The 17522-nt window shown below is 40.1% G+C and overlaps 1 protein-coding gene across 1 annotated transcript in view; it reads left to right on the top strand.

Annotated features, from left to right (window-relative positions):
- CEP85L (centrosomal protein 85L) overlaps window positions 1-17522 on the top strand; it is a 179521-nt gene that overhangs the window by 44353 nt on the left and 117646 nt on the right. The window lies entirely within an intron of this gene.

Here is a 17522-nt window from a genome sequence, read left to right as displayed (position 1 = left end):
ACGCCTTTTAGTCTTCAAGCTGCCTGCCTTTTACTGCACTGTTGCAGACCACTTTCATGCAAGAAAAGCATTCTTACTCTACTCACGTTATTCAAGATAGAATCTTATGTAGTCTGTGATGTTTAAAAAAAACAAACACAAACAAATCCTTTTGATGTGAACATAGGAGACATAAAAATGGAATTATGGAAAATAGTCAGCCCTGTGCATTTATCTCAATAGGGATGCTAAAGCTACTTTGGAAATAAATGACAAATTGCTGATTATTGGATCTGAAAAGTAATTCTTTATTTTTATCACAGAAGTAATAGATTGCAGATTACTAACTACTTCTAGAGTTCTTCTGCATGCGGCTTAGTCTGTAACTATACTGGGGACTTGAATGCTCTCAGGAAAGGAGTAACAATATTGATTAAAAATTAAGCGGATGAGCTAGGGAACATCTTTCATTACTTCTCAATATGAAAGTAATGAATTTTGGGAACTTTTGGGCCTAGCATGAGCTCCTACATGATTGTGGGGAGTTAAGAGTACCGGAACTTGCATGATCAGGCTCCCTATTGCTTTAAAAGGTAAATTGATAGCCTGGGTCTAAGTAATGGTCATCAGTTACTTTAAATCCATTCTCTAGCCATACATTATTCATACGATATGTCAGCACTTCTGAATTCACTGATTTAAAAATAGGATCTCAAAAGGAGTCCAGTTAAGGAGCTGGAGGAAAGTGGCGTACTCTACCATAGATTAGTTTCAGAGTAGCAGCCATGTTAGTCTGTCTCTAAGGTGCCACAAGTACTCCTTTTCTTTCTACCATAAATTAAAATTCCCAGGAGAAAAAGAAAGTTGTTGAAACTAAAGCAAAGACCAGATCGTGCAGCCTGGTTACACGCTAGGTGATGCAGTTGTCTTCCCTGACTGCATGTCCTATTGATTTCTGGTTTGGAGACTGCAAGCCTTTAAGATTCTGTCACAGATGACTGCAATTAGTCATCTCTAATCTCTGTATAGATAAATCTCCCCATTGTATTTTCCACTGAATGCATCCGATGAAGTGAGCTGTAGCTCACGAAAGCTTATGCTCAAATAAATTTGTTAGTCTCTAAGGTGCCACAAGTACTCCTTTTCTTTTTGCGGATACAGAGTAACACAGCTGCTACTCTGAAACCTGCAATTAGAGGGAGAACAGGCTGGCTGGAAATTAAAAATTTCTTTGTAGCCCAGCCTGCTTATTTTGTTTTGGACTGGAGTTCGGAAAAGAAGCTTCTCATTTTTGTATTATACTTTCTTGGCAACAGTTAAAAGTATTCTATAGAATAGCACCAAGACGTGCTTACTCCTTATCAAAGTTAAACTTATAGGGCTTTTGTTACACAGAAGACAGAACATAGGAAAGCAATTTGTGAGCAGGTATAATGTCACTCCTTGCATGACAAAAATCTAATACTAACCTTAGTTATTAAAAAGGTATAAAATAGCGATAAGCATATTGGGCTGGCCCTCTGTTCTTGAGGTAGTGCCATACACTCACTGGTCCATGCAGGTCAGTTTTTACTTTGTGATCCTAGTCTCTGTCTGTAGACTGGGAGGAGAGGGTAATGTATTCAGTTTCTAGTGGAGGCAATGGAATAGCAATATCTTAGTGAGCAGGAATGTGTGCACAGAGGTGACACTTCAGATGACTTATGGAGAATTGTTGACCAGTTCAGAAGGATGTTTGATAGTTACACTGGGGAAAATCCTTAAGTCCCATTAAGGATCTAGAGGGCACTTGTGTGGTGAGAACTTAAAGTGCATGACTTAAATTATTTGTACTAACTATTAATGGTAAAAGGATGCTTGAAAATGAAGTCCAGTGATTGGTAATAAATATGATAATGCAATGTTGTGGTAGCTATGTTGATTCCAGGATATTAGAGAGACAAGCTGGGTGAGGTAATATCTTTTATTGGGCCAACTTCTGTTGGTGAGAGAAACAAGCTTTCAAGCCACACACAGCTTAAAAGAGAACAGAAGTTGGTCCAATAAAAGATATTACCTCACCTATCTTGTCAAGTAAAGTTACTCCAGTCTGAGTTACTCAGCATTGCCTGTCTTAATTATCTGGATATTTAATTAACAGCTGTGGTAACTTTTCCAAAATAGGATTATTTGTGCTCTACAGTAGATCACTAGGTCCTGTCCACAGACTCGTATTATATTTTGCTACAAGCTTAGTGATGGCCCTGAAAATTAAAGGTCATTGGTTTATTTACAAAATATTTTTGTTACTAGTGTATCCTTAGCACTATAGCTTAGTAACCTTAGTAAGATGATGCAGTTGGTTGATCTGAGTGGGAAGGTCTCAACAGTTGTGTGTCCAAGTTCTTTATATGGAAGTTAACAGTGCTCCTAACTTGTCAGATCACCTAAGAGGAAACAGTTGAGTTTGTAGTGTTAACAAGTGGAATTTTCTACTGTTGTTGCTGTCTTATCAGGACGTTGGGGTGTTTTTTGTTACCATACAACATTAACCTGAAAATAAATGCAATGGAATGAATTCTCTAGTCCACTAAGGTTGCTTTGCAACCGGTAAGTGGCATAAAGCAGCCTTAGAGTGCAGAAGATAGCCAGTGGAGAATTCACCCTGTACAGAGTCACTCTGCTAGTTTAAAACTGGCAGAGGCAACCCTACCGCCTCTTACACCAGCCTCTGTCCTCCTATCCCTAGCAAAAGCCCCATTTCTATCTTGCTTCTGAGACCATGTTCATTTTCAGTCAAGACTGGTACTGTCTACTCCAAGCAAGTGTTCTGCAGAAAAGTAGTGAGACTAGACAGCACCTTTGTCAGCATGCAGGAAATTGTTTGAAAGAACATGTGAAACTAGTTAATATACAAGAATTCTAGCTCTCTGGAATTTAAAATTTCTACTTTTTTATTATTTTTTTCATATAAACTAACATTATTATTAGACTCCACAAGCACCCTTTCCTATTTGAAATTAACAACGGACTTGGTGATATTTGACCAGATTCTGATACATGCATTTTCCAGTACAAAGCTTCAAAAAGCAAACCTTTAATTATTTTCAGATAGCAAAGTTTAGAATGGCAATTGGAAAAGGAGTGAATGCTTGCTTGTGAGTAAACAAACACAGAAAACAGGTAAGGCCCAGAGTTTGGCATACACGTGGGTGATATTGCCCAAACAAGAAGGTAAACAAACTAGTCTTGTTGGCTCTTATTGCAGTGAGAATAAAGGAGGCGGGGTAAGGGAAGGAAATTGATTACCAGATTGAGGAAGGAAAGTTTAATAGTACATGAGATTATTTTCAAGTCTATGTTGACCTGATCCTGTAGTCCTTAACTTGGGCCAAACTGCCATTGAAGACCATGGGACTTGTAAGTAAGGTCAATAGAAGCAGGTCCTGAGAAGGAAGGTTGTGACCCTCTTCAAAATCTGGAAACTTAGGCTATGTCTACACTACAGACCTTATAGCGGCACAGCTGTACCACTGCAGCTGCGCCTCTGTAAGGGTCTCCCATGTAGGTGCTCTGTGCGAATGGGAGAGAGCTCTCCTGTCAGCATAAACAAACAATCCCTCACAAGTGGGCGTGGCTATGTCAGCGGGAGAGAGTCTTCTGCTGACGTAGCACTATTCACACCAGTGCTTCTGTCAGTGAAACTTATGTTGGTCAGGGGTGTATGTTTTCACACCCATGACCGACAAAAGTTTTACCGACAAAAGTGGTAGTGTAGACATAGCCGTAGTCTTTGTGTGGAAAAACACCACAAATTTGTTCTTTCGTTTCATGTTACTGTTAGGGGGAAAAACACTCATGAATAAATCACAGAATAGCGCTTTTTATGGTGCTCATTTGCATTATTTATAAACGTTTGCAATCTATTGTCTAATCTAGCTTCCAGATAACTCATTAATGTGGTGATTGATGGCTTCTGTAAGACTGGATGTTCTTGTTCCTGTAATGTGGGCAGAATATTCAACATTCTTTTACCATGTTAGCTCCTCTAATCTTCACATTCTGTGAAACCTACTTATATACCAACTCTGCAGATTAGCTGGCAGATTCACTGTTTGTTCCTATTGTTTAGTTAGAATTGGAGTCAAGATGACTTGTGTGGTTCATTCAAACAGGTTAATTGTACACTGTGGAACTTAGAAGTCCTTAATCTGTGGGACAGTTGACTATATAATTTCATTTCCATAATGATGCTGCAAAGCAGGAAGTAGCAGGACTATCATGTACCGTGGCCAAAAGAGGATTACAGATGTCAAATAATTTATCTAGAACTGCTGCTGGGATTCCAAAGGCGATGAAGACACCTTACAGGTGGAAGAATGCAAGAAATAGTCCCAATAATATTTAAAAAACAAAACTTTAACATTCCTAAAATAGGTTTTCAGCAATAGTGATGTGTATAGAATACATGGACACTACTTTTTTAACATTAATATTGCAGTAGAGCCTAAATGCCTCAACCAGGTCAGAGCCTGGTTGTGCTGGGCCCTGTGCAAACACACATTAAATGACAGACTGGGCCTTGGCATGAAGGTTTTCACAGCATTTGTTTGAAATGATCTGCATAACTTTCAATCCTGGCTTACTACCCATGAATAACATCAGCATCCCAAACCTGTGCTAGTGAAACACTTCCAGGATGCACACCAATATGTATTGCCTAATATTGTGTGTCCATGCTACTGAAATTGTTAATATCGTAATGTTTTTTAAGTTAACTAACTGACTAGATTTTAAATTGGATTTACATATTGATGTAATACCTCCTGTATTTGTTTGCTTTGCCCTCTGCAGAAAATTGTACAAACTATCAGCAGTTTGGTTCTTATAACTCTGTGCATTTAACAATAACAGAAAATGTGGAAACAGCAGAAGTGCTAAATGACTTTTTTGTTTCAATTTTCACCAAAAAGTTTAGTAGCAGTTAGACATCTAACTTAATGAATGCCAGTGAAAACGAGGCAGGATCAGAGGCTAAAATAGGGAAAGAGCAAGTTAAAAATTACTTAGACAAGTTACAGAGTAGCAGCCGTGTTAGTCTGTATCCGCAAAAGTACTTGTGGCACCTTAGGGACTAACAAATTTATTAGAGCATAAGCTTTTGTGGGCTATGGCTCACTTCATCGGATGCACAGAATGGAACATATAGTAAGAAGATAACTTAAATTTTTTATTTATACACACACACACACACACACACACACACACACACACACACACACACACACACAAAAATATATGTACAGATAACTTAACTTTATATATATATATCTTCTTACTATGTGTTCCATTCTGTGCATCCAGTGAAGTGAGCCGTGGCCCATGAAAGCTTATGCTCTAATAAATTTGTTTGCCTCTAAGGTGCCACAAGTACTCCTGTTCTTTTAGACAGGTTAGGTGTCTTCAAGTCACCAGGGCCTGATTAAATACATCTTAGAATCAGGGCTGGCATTAGGGGTGGGTCATCCAGGGGGACCACCCAGGGCGCTGTGGTCAAGGGGGGTGCCATCTGGCAGCGTAGAGTCAGAAACTACTCCCGGTTGGCAGGGGAGCACTGCAAACTCAGAGGTGTTGCATGGTAGGGGTGTCCAGATTTCTCCCTGCTTTCTCCTGGCTGAGGAATGATGGGGAGTGGGGGAAGTGATGACTGAGATACTGCTCGCCCGTGCTCCCTGAGGGGTCTATAAGAGGGGAAGTGAAGAGCAATGTCAGGCGCTCCCTGAATCCAGTTCACTTTCCCCACCTGTGCCGTGAGGCTAGAATCAGGAGCTGCTGCTATCCTGCTCTCTCCTTATGCAAAATGATCAGGACAAACTGCAGAAATGGTCTGAAGTATATAGGATGAAATTCAATAAGGACAAATACAAAGTATTCTACTTATGGAGGAACAATCAGCTGCATGCATACAAAATGGAAAATGACTGCCTAGGAAGGAGTACTGCAGAAGGGGATTTGGGGGGGTCATAGTGGACCACAAGCTAAATGGGTCAATAGTGTAATACTGTTGCAAAAAAAGCATTCATCGTTCTGGGGTTTATTAGCAGGAGTGTTGTAAACAAGACACAAGAAGTAATTCTTCCTTTCTGCTCCATGCTGATTAGGCCTCAACTGGAGTATTGTGTCCAGTTCTGGGTGCCGTGTTTCAGGAAGGATGTGGACAAATTGGAGAGAATTCAGAGAAGAGCGACAAAAATGATTAAAGGTCTAGAAAACATTACTATGAGGGAAGAATGAAAAAATTGGATTTGTTTAATCTGGAAGAGAGAAGGCTGAGAGGGGACATAACAGTTTTCAAGTACGTAAAAGGTTGTTACAAGGAGGAGGGAGAAAAATTGTTCTCTTTAACCTCTGAGGATAGGACAAGAAACAATAGGCTTAAATTGCAGCAAGGGTGGTTTAAGTTGGACATTAGGAAAAGCTTCCTAACTGTCAGAGTGGTTAAGCACTGGAATAAATTGATTGGGGAGGTTGTGGAATCTCTCCAAATGGAGATTTGGAAGAGCAGGTTAGACAAAACCTGTCGGGATTGTCTAGATAATACTTAATCCTGCCATGGGTGCAGGGGACTGGACTAGAAGACCTCTCAAGGTCCCTTTCAGCTCTGTGATTCTATCTATATATGTAATGTTTGGCATAATTTTTATGTAATAATTTACTTATGAGTAAAAACAAAAGTAGATAAAACACCATGGTAAAAATGTTAACTATATATATATATAATTTTTAAAAAGAGTATTTTGTATGTTCAATATTCAGATTTCTCACCAGACAAGTTTTTGTGTTTTTACACCTGCCCTATATTTCACCATTTCAGTTATGCTATTTTCTGTCAATTTAAAGTGAGGTTAATTTCTCAGAATTTAGAAGGATTTTATAGAATGTGAAGCACATTGCTTCAATTTATCAAGAGTCATTTGTGTCCTTCTCTCTTCTGCCCTTAAGCTGAAGTGTATCAGGAGCCCATTACCTCCTCTGTTTCCTGAGTAATGATGTAAAGCTCTTTCTTTGGCTTCTAAAATTGGTATCCTGTGCTAAGTTTCAGATTTCACCCTTGTAGCTTGGATGTGGGCCGAATGCCATTACAATTGCTATGTTAGGGATTTGCTGCTACTCTTAGGTAACACAAGAAAATACATTAGAGACTGCATTGCGCAAAATGGCTCTTTTTTCCCCCTGTGGTGCAAGAATTCTTCTAATTATTGATGTCATTAGAACAGAATGAACATCATTTTTTTTTAACTAATCATAGCAAGGTGACTATCTAAAATGTTTCTGTACTGGTGACCAGAGGGTTTGACTTCATTTTAGAACTAGAATTTAGGTTGTGGGTCTGTATCTTCTTTTCTCCCACACATATATTGTGCATTGAACAATTCATGTTCATTGTGTGATTCTTTTTTAGTGAAATTTTATTTCTAATTTTGGGAAAATATTGTGGTTGTAGAAACAGATTTCTGAGGTGTTCCTTGGTGGGATGTTGAACAGAAAAGAAATTTTGTTACGTATTTTTGGGTAGCATAAACTACTTGGAATAAGGTGCTTGGATACCATGGTGCTGAGTAAGGCTACGATTATGTCACAGAGATCACGGAATCCGTGACTTCCTGAGATCTCTGTGATATTGGGGAGGGGGCCCTGCGACTGACTGGCTGCCGCTGCTGATAGGAATCCCTGAGCTGCCCAAGTGCCGCTGCTGGCAGGCCCCCTCTCTGCCCTCCCATCCGCAGCTCTGAGCAGCAGGATTCCAGAGCTGCTTAGCTGTCACCAGGGTGGGGTGGACTCCTACAGCTCCCAGCCACAGTGGGGACCCTTGAGCTGCCCAGCCACCTCTGCTGGCAGGGGTGCCCCCCCTCTGCAGCTCTCCAGTCGCCGACCATGTCAATGTTGTTTAAAGATTGTGAGTAGTTTGAAACAGTCTTAAGGCTGCTCAGAAGACATAGGATATAATCCTGCTCTCAATGAAAGCTGGGAGCTTTGGACTTGATTTCAGTGGAAGAAATATCAGACCTTTAAATTGGTCTCTGAGTTCATTGGCACAGCTCTTTTCTAAATGGCTATCCATTTGTTCCGACATAGTCTAGAATTGAAATCATATTCGCCTTTCTGTGTTTATCGTTAATGCAGTGTCTGTTTAGTCTTCACTTCTCCTTTCCTTGTAGTAGACTTTGATTTTTCCAGGCAGATTTCAGACAATCTGCTGTTTTGGGGACAAAAGTTTGTGCTGGCCTTTCCTGTAATTGGGGGTGTCAATATCCGAGCATGTCTAACTAATTGACTTACAGATACAAACAGGTAGCTAGATGTCTGTCTACTACTATTAATGCAAAAAATTGATGCAGTCACAACTATTTGCAGGTGAAAAACTGCCTGCAAAAGTGGAAGAAATCCTTGAAAATCAAGCTCTATAGATTGCTTACACGTCTGAATTTTTCCGATTGTAGTAAATATGCAAGTCTTTGGCAAGCTTTCTACGAATGTTCTATCACAAGATTATTTTTGAAGGTGAAGGGTAGAAAAGGAAGCAGCCTCCGCACCTGAGCCCTCTCCAGATTGTAAATCCCATCGACTTAAGTGGGAGGAAGATTTAGCCATAAGAATAGCACGAGCATTAAGGCCACTAAATCTTTCCATTAGTATGAGCGTTTTATTTGTATTTGTTGAAGCAATTGGCTGACCTTTCCTCAAAAAGCTTAGTTCAGCCTTCAGTTTTTCTAACAGGATCATAGAAATTTTGAGTCCATTCTCTTAATGGAAGTCTCCTAGACAAGGGAATGTACTGCATGTTAAACTGATGCTGCCTTAATATTGTATTGTAGATCCACAGCAAAGAGAAAACCACTGTAGAGCAATACCGGAATGCTGAAAACATACATGGATCATGGGTCTAGTCGTCATATTTGCATTTTTTACCCCCCAAAACAAACCAAAACTCTAGGCAGGGCATGAGGTGTGAGTATAAAACCTGATAGTGCCTGCCTGCCTCCATGTTGCTAATTTGTAAACCATTGAAGAGTTCTAGCATTATTTTTAAGGAATACTGTGCTGTGGCAATGACGACTCTTGCAGCAAAAGAGCAATTTTAAAATGTTTTTGTAGGTTTTTTATTAGCCATTTTAGAAATTGGAATTGTGTGTGTGTGTTTTCCCATCTCCCATTTAGAACTTGTTAAATAGTAGATCTGTGGTCCATTTCCTCCAGTGCCCTGTCTCCAACAGCGGCCAGCATCAGATGCTTCAGAGGAAGATGCAAGAACCCTCACAGGGAGTAAATGTGGAGTAATCTTTTATAGGTTAATAGATTTGTTTGGCCATAAGCTTTACCCACAAAAGCTTATGACCAAATGAATCTCTTCGTCTTAAAGGTGCCACTGGGCTCCTTGTTTTTGTGGATACAAACTAACACGGCTACCCCTCTGATACTTTTAGAGATTGTAATAAAGATTGTCTTCAATCCTGAAACATAAGAAAAGAAACCCTCTCTCCCTTCCCATATCTTTTAATTATCATTAACTATTATTGCTTGCGATGTCCTTGTTATCCATATAATTGTCACTTCCCTCTTTTTGAATCTTGATAAGTTTTTGGTCCCGACATCATCCTGTGATAACGAATTCCACAGACTAATTTTGTATTGTGTGAAAAATGTTTCCTTTTTATCAATTTTTGAGTTTATCAACTTTAAATTTCATTGAATCTCTCTCTCTTGTTCTTGTGATATGAGACAGAGAGAACTGATGCTCCTGGTCTTCTAGACCATCCGCTATTTTATATACTTTTATCACGTCCCCTCTTATTTGTCTCCTTATTTGAAGGGTAAACAATCCTCTTCTCTTTAATCTCTCATCATATGAGAGGTTTTTCCATCCCAATAGTTTCTTTAAATCCTCTGTGCCTTCTAAAATGCAGTTTCTTTGAAAAATCAATGTTTCATTTGCTTTTGAGGTATTTTCAGATCTTTATATTTCTTATTGGTGCCTTCCTCCATACTCTTTTATGGGTCTCCCCCACTTAACTGAGACCAGTCAGACTATAGTTGAGGCAAGATTACTTGGTTTGGTTAGAAATATTAGGGATGAATTTTTCCTTCGTGTTTCTATAATAATTACTGTTTGTAGACTTTGGGGTTGGTCCCAGAAGATGGCTGCACATTCAGTGAATGAATTTCAAGAGTTGCTGGTAAAAGTAATCACAGTATTAATTTTTAGGCCGCTTTCCAAGTAAACAAAATAGGCATTGCAAAACAAAATTGTTCATGGGATTAGAGGATGCTGCTGTTCTTTTTGTGTCTTTGGTTTAAGAATATATACTTCTTTACATTTTAAGGGTACCCCTAAAATTACTTCCTAATGTACATTATAGCTCAGGCCATGTTGTGCTTTCTTTAAAATTGCCAACCATGCCTGGGAAGAATTTGTTCTACTATAAACATGTGTGTTCCTCTCTAGAATGGCTCATCAGGATAGAGGATTTCGTGCTATCTTCCCTTTGGCTAAAGCTGGGTATATGGTCAATCGCAGAACCCACACTTCATTATCATACAGAAAAGAGAGTTTGTTGCATAAATACTTGGCAATTTTTTCATTAGTTACCTCTTTTTGTAATCTACTGGTTCTTATTACAAACTTATCTATGGTTGTTTCTGGATGATGGAGTTTTTTTTTCCTTTTTGCTACAGGTGATATACTGTGGCTATCTGACATACATGATGTGACTGAAACACTCGAATTGGCAGATAACTCTGAAACTATGGAAAATGATGGTGATCTTGAAGGTGGATAGTCTTCAGAATCCTGTATGTTAAGGATGGATTCTCCTAAACAAAATACGTCAATGAAGTTATTTAATTATTACCGTACTGCTCATTTAGTATTACTCATTGCATTCATGGACACTCAGTACTACTTTAAAGGTGAAATTGTAAAAGGAAGATCTGCCAGTTTCAGCTATTTATTTTTTATCACAACTGCATCTAAAATGATAGTACCATAGAGTAACAACTATATTTTTTGCTCAAATATGAGAATTCAAGAATAGTCCAGGCAGTCCTTAAGAAAGAAGTATGAAATAAAAAAGTTTACCCATCTGAAGATCCTGCATGTTCAGACATGTTCCTTTCATCATCTTCAAGGCAGCTTCCTCCTGAGAAGGAACACTTACCATGATGTTGTTTCATCGGGCAAGCAGGCCTTGCATTTCTTTGTTCACTGTTTGCATTTTGCATACATGTCTTACCCAAAGGTTGAGGAACTTCATTAAAATATTCCCAAACTGGGTCTTTTTTACGACTTGCTGCCATTATAGGTTTCCTTTCTAGTGAGAGAATGGTATGGTAGATCTCAAATCAATGAAAGCTACACTCAGAAAGATCTCAAGACTTCTGGAATATGCTGCTCAAACAGTTTCAGTTTTGTTTCTACTGCCTGTCCCTCTCTTGACATGTTTATCTCCAGACTTCTTCTCCTTGTCTAGATTTATTCTGCCTCCAACAATCTTCTATTCATTGAACTTGTTGAAACTTTTCACTTTTAGAGAGAGGTAAGGGATTGACTCTGTGTACACCGATTTGCAGAGGAACAATAGGATTGAAGTCTGTTATTTCTCACCTCTATATATTTATTTATTTAAAAACATTTTTGCTGTTAACAAGCATGTTCTCTCTGGAGAGACATATCCAGTTTGAGAACTGCAAAACTAAGTATCTCTGATGGTATCTTCTGGACTGAGCACTGAGTCCCATTGGGTAGATCGAAAGATTAGCCTAAAAAAATCTATACAGAAGCTCCTGGAACCCCATAAGATTGGGTCCCTAATCCATGAACCAATGGAACTCATTTACAAAACTTTTCTTTAACATTACATGAATATATTGTCTCATACTATAGAATTAGAATGTATAGTCCCTATTTCATGATGAGATATCTTTGAGCTATAATGTATCTAAATTAAAACTATCTTTAGATAGGTTTTTTCCCTCAAAAAGAATTTATAAAAAAATCTGATTTAAATACGATTTTTTTTAACCATTGATTTTTATCCACCCTGCAGGCAGATAAATCTATGATCTTTTGGAAAGGTCTAGTGCTCAACAGACCATCTACATACTTTTCTTCCTCAGCTTTTAATTATTGCCAGAATCCTATTGTTCACTTCCCAAATGCATACAATCTTTCTGCAGCTAACAGTAAAGAATTGCTAGCTTCTCATATGACTTCAGTTAAGTAGGGTCAGACTGCACTGACTGACTGTCTGCCATATTAAGGTTTCATATAATACCATTTTAGAATATTTGTTCATTTTTGTTTGTTTTATAGCTATATTTGTGCCCTCAGTAAGAGACTATGCCCTAACATCTACCTATAATGTCACATGCAGAAATGTGCATTTCTTATGGAAAACTGCAGTGAATCATTGTGTAATTCGTGGAAGCAAAGCCAACCAAATGGGTCTTGAAGCTTTGGATGAGATGAATGGTAGCACATGGGAATATTTTTAGCAAATCACCATGCGAAACACAGCATGTATAGATGGGGGTAAATGCATTTTCTGGTGTGTGGGTGTATGGGGGGAATGTTAGCCTCCTATTTGCTCCTTGGTATCTTTCTCCTGTTCACATATTTGTACGATCTTCCCTGTTGCCCTTTTCCCTTGGAATGGTTCCCAAGGGAAAAGGGAAGCATGGGTGTGTCATTCTTCCCTAGCCACTTCTTCTCACTCTCAGTTAATTGTAACACTAAAAGCGGGGAGCAGATCATTGTTAGGAAGGGGTGAGGGTGTCTTCTCAGGCTTCACCTCACTTTTAATACATTTTATGTTCTGTTCTATATAGATTTTGATACAATGCTTATCACCGTAGTATCTGAGCGCCTTCCAGTATTGCATCAAGCAACATGCCAACACATCTTTCACATGTTGTTTGTTCTCCCATTCCTGGTTATATGACTTCTCCTTGGAGTATTGCTTTTTCCATTTTTTCGAGATAAAGGGACACTGTTAATCTAAAAATCACCTATCTTTCTGAAAGTTGTATATCTACTGTTTAAAAATAATCCTCAATTACTGGAACAGAAGGAGATTAGGAGTGGGGAGGGAGTTATCATTTGTCTCTGTTTTTTCTGTATTTCTTTCTGCTTCCGATAGGATTTTGTGTGTAGTAATTTTTACTGTTTTTCTTGTTGTTGGTCATTTGCACCACACTCCTGCATTGATCTTGTGGGTGCTCCGAACTCTGCAGGAGTTTGTATATCAGTTAACTATTGGAGCACCAACACTGATGCTGAAACTATAGAGGCAGTAGGCAAGGGAGTGAACAGAGAGAACAAGGGGAGGAGAAAGTGTGAACAAGTGTCTCTTGTGGCACTGTATCACTCTTGGGTTGATCCAAAAGACCCTTATAAACCAAAGAAGGGAACAGGACAAAAGGGTGCTTGGTCACAAAATTTACTTTTAAAAAATTAGTCATTTAAAAAAAATCAAGTTGACAACACTCCTTAGTGTGTTGCTGTACCGGAATTACACTTAACTAATTCTTAGTGTGGGTGTTTGGTTTTTTTGACGGGAAAATCAGAAAAAGAAAAAGTAACACACTGATCTATAAATAGTGTTCACAATGTACTAGTAAGATCAATTTACCCATCGATGGTTTAGCTTTATTTAAACATGTTTTTTAATTTACTTGCTGAAATACATTTTAAGATATACATAAGGTTATGTTTAAACTAGACTTATCGTGTGTGTATGAGCTGGATGAACAGATCAGAGCAGCAGCCCTGCTTTCACTTCAAACGGCCATCACATAGACTCAGCAGAGGTTATTTATAACTTGTTTCCACTGACTGCACAATAAGTGAAACTTACTTTTGGACTTGCTTGATATTTTCTTTGGTTTCTCTTTGATCAGATACAGGGATATGAAATCTTTTCTACGACTGTAAAGAAAGAGATGGTATAGTATCTATCCTCTCTCTCACAATGTGCAATGGATGCTTTTTAAAATAATTCTGCCATTCATGTCCCTGATTAAAACCTCCCTTTTAGATAAACAGCTGGATAAATCCAATTAATAAGAAAAACACAATACAGTTGTGATGGATTCCCTGGGGTGCAACCTGGAATTGGGGTACTACTTTGTCCACTGGCTTTCCAGCCTGGACTCCCTTTCACACTCTGGTGTTGTGACAGGCTACAAACCACTCCATGTACTGCACTTACACAACCATCCACCGGCAGGGATACAGCCAGTTGAGTTACATGAATGCTTCTCCTAGCCAATCATGAACTAGCAACACAGAGGCTTCAGCCAGTTTTCCCGGCCTAGGACCTCAGGGCTGTACCATCTTGCCCTGGACAGAAGCCTGACCAGTGTAAGTTTATTACCCAGTCCACCCCTCCCTCAATGTGGAGAGGACTTGCAACAGCCCTTGTAACCTGAGCAGATTTCCCAAGCACTTCAGCCAAAATGCACTGTTTTAGATAAAATGTAAAACAGATTTATTAGCTACAGAAAGATAGATTTTTAAATGATTATAAATAATAAGCATGCAGATCAAAGTTGGTTACCTAGAAATAAAAATTGCGATCTGAGTTCTATAAACAAAACAGGATTTAAATCAAGAAGTCTCACCCGGATAGATAATACAAGCAGGTTACAGATCTTCACTACACAGGCTGGGACTCTACTTCAGATTGGGACCACCTCCCCGGTTCAGTCTTTGTTCTCCAGATGTGTTTCAAGGTGTCGAGTTGTGTGGGAGTGAGGGCCAGTGATGATGTCACTTCCTCTCTTTTATAGTTTTTTTCCAGTTTGCTCGAAAGATCCTTTGCTATGATTTGTGACTCAAGCAGTCTCCATTGTCCATGTGCTATCTCTGAGAAGTCTCCATTGTATACAGTTCCTGGGATAGTCCTTGGGAGCGTGGATTCATTTAATGGGCCATCAGCAGCATCTGGCTGCTCCATTGTTGTACCTGAAAGGCTGGTTGTGGGTGTTCCCAACCTCACAACATATTTCAGTAACGCACACATAGCAAAACATCGTAACTCCACATGCAATGACAGCGGATGCAGTCAAACATTAAAATCCTGTAAACAGATCAAGACTTTTAAAATGATACCTGTCATAAATATAGAGGGAAGGGTGTAAACACCTTTAAAATCCCTCCTGGCCAGAGGAAAAACCCTTTCACTTGTAAAGGGTTAAGAAGCTAGGATAACCTCGCTGGCACCTGACCACAATGACCAATGAGGAGACAAGATGCTTTCAAAGCTGGAGAGGAGAGAGAAACAAGGGTCCGGGTCTGTCTGTGTGATGCTTTTGCTGGGGACAGAACAGGAATGGAGTCTTAGAACTTAATAAGTAATCCTGCTAGATATGCGTTAGATTCTGTTTGTTTAAATGGCTGAGAAAATAAGCTGTGCTGAATGGAATGGATATTCCTGTCTGTGTGTCTTTTTGTAACTTAAGGTTTTGCCTAGAGGGATTCTCTGTGTTTTGAATCTGATTACCCTGTAAGGTATTTACCATCCTGATTTTACAGAGGTGATTCTTTTTACTTTTTCTTCTATTAAAATTCTTCTTTTAAGAAACTGATTGATTGTTTTTTCATTGTTCGTAAGATCCAAGGGTTTGGGTCTGTGTTCACCTATGCAAATTGGTGAGGATTTTTATCAAGCCTTCCCCAGGAAGGGGGGTGTAAGGTTTTGGTGAGGATTTTGGGGGGAAACAAACTTTCCCAATAATAAATACCGGTTAGACGTTTGGTGGCAGCGAAAGTCCAAGGGCAAAAGGTAAAATAGTTTGTACCTTGGGGAAGTTTTAACCTAAACTGGTAAAAGTAAGCTTAGGAGGTTTTCATGCAGGTCCCCACATCTGTACACTAGAGTTCAGAGTGGGGAAGGAACCTTGAAAATACCTCACAAGGCAGACTTTGTACACAACATATCATAATTATATGGCAGTGGTGAACTTGGGGGTTTCAGGGTACTGCTTTGAAGCACAGCATGCCACACACACCCTTCTTTAGTTTTACTGCAGGAGTTTAGTCATTGACTAATGTGGAGGCAGTGTGCCCAAGATCCTCCTTAGGTTTTGACCATACAACTTTCAAGTGTTGCTAAACAATGTAGTGTTACACACATGAGCCTTCACAGAGTTCTGTCTACCTTCTCTAGGAGTTGCTAGAAAACATCTTTGTATCTGTGTATCTTGTACCTCACAAGGCATATTTTGCACAAAACAGATCATAATTATATGACAGTGGTGAATATGGGGGTGCCAGGGTGCTGCTTTGAAGCACAGTTTACCACAATAGTCTCTTAATTTTCCAAATACTGAATTCTACATAGCTATTTTTACTTTCCTCTGAATAGCCTACCCTTGTGGAGCAGGCATTCTGGAGTAAATCTGTTTCTTCAAGTGCTTCCTCATGTCAATTCCGTTCTAGGTGTGTGCGTGGCCATGTGTACAGTTGTCAGAGATTTTTGCCTTGGCAGTATCTGTACGGTTGGCTATGGTACTCTCTTGAGTGCCACGCTCATGTGCTGGTACATTAGGTGCTGCCGACCCTACACCCTCTCAGTTCCTTCTTGCCGCCCGTGACGATTGGTTGGAGCACCTCATCTTGCATTGCAAGAACATTCGTGGTTCTTTACAGCCCATTGTCTATCTTCATTGTGTATAGTTTTAGGTACTTAGCCATTAAGTTAAATGTTAGGTAGTTTTGTAGTTAGTCTCGGCTGGGACTTCACCCTGGAGTGGGGCATGCCCCGTTCTCCTGGCTTCAAACCATGCTTGTCATGCAATGGGCCAATGCCTATTAGTGACCCCCATGACAACTGCTTGAAGTGCTTAGGGGAGTTCCATAGAAAGGGCAAGTACAGAATCTGTAAAAGCTTTCGCCCTAGAACCCAGAAGGAGCGGGATATCCATTTGAGGGCCCGTGTCATGGAGGCTGCACTTCGTCCTGCGTCAGAGCCCTCCCGCTCGTACCCCAGGCCGAGCACCTTGTCATCGGTGCAGAATGCATCGCCAGCACTGGGCTCCGCCCAGCACTGATCCCCCTCGCTAGTGCCTAAGAAGCTGCAAAAGAAGAAGAGCACCCTGGCACCAGAGGGAAAAGGGGCTTTGGGTAAAGGACCTATGTCAGGCCATGTGCCCGCTCTGGGGCTTCATGGGGGTACCGCTGTGTTCGGACCACCCAGCCAGACCAGGGATCCAACTCCCGGGAGCGGCAGGGGACTCGGTCTTCTCCTAGGGCCCTCATTGCCCGAAGCAGCGCTGGCAGCTAAGAAACAAGCAGGCTGACTGTCACAGCAGTCGCCACGCCAGGCACCAGACTCGGCTAAGACCCCAGCACCTAAGGACGAGCCAGTCATGGGACTGCCCTATAGGGCAGTGAAGCACCCTCCATCCCCAGACCACAGGCGTCGATCCCCATCTTCACAGCCTAGGACCCTGGCACCGTACCCTCGGTCTTTGGTCAGAAGGCCCAGATCCACAACATTGTGCTC

This window comes from Eretmochelys imbricata, chromosome 3, assembly GCF_965152235.1.
Source record: "Eretmochelys imbricata isolate rEreImb1 chromosome 3, rEreImb1.hap1, whole genome shotgun sequence".
NCBI lineage: Eukaryota > Metazoa > Chordata > Testudines > Cheloniidae > Eretmochelys > Eretmochelys imbricata.
This window is presented reverse-complemented; position numbering and strand designations above follow the sequence as displayed.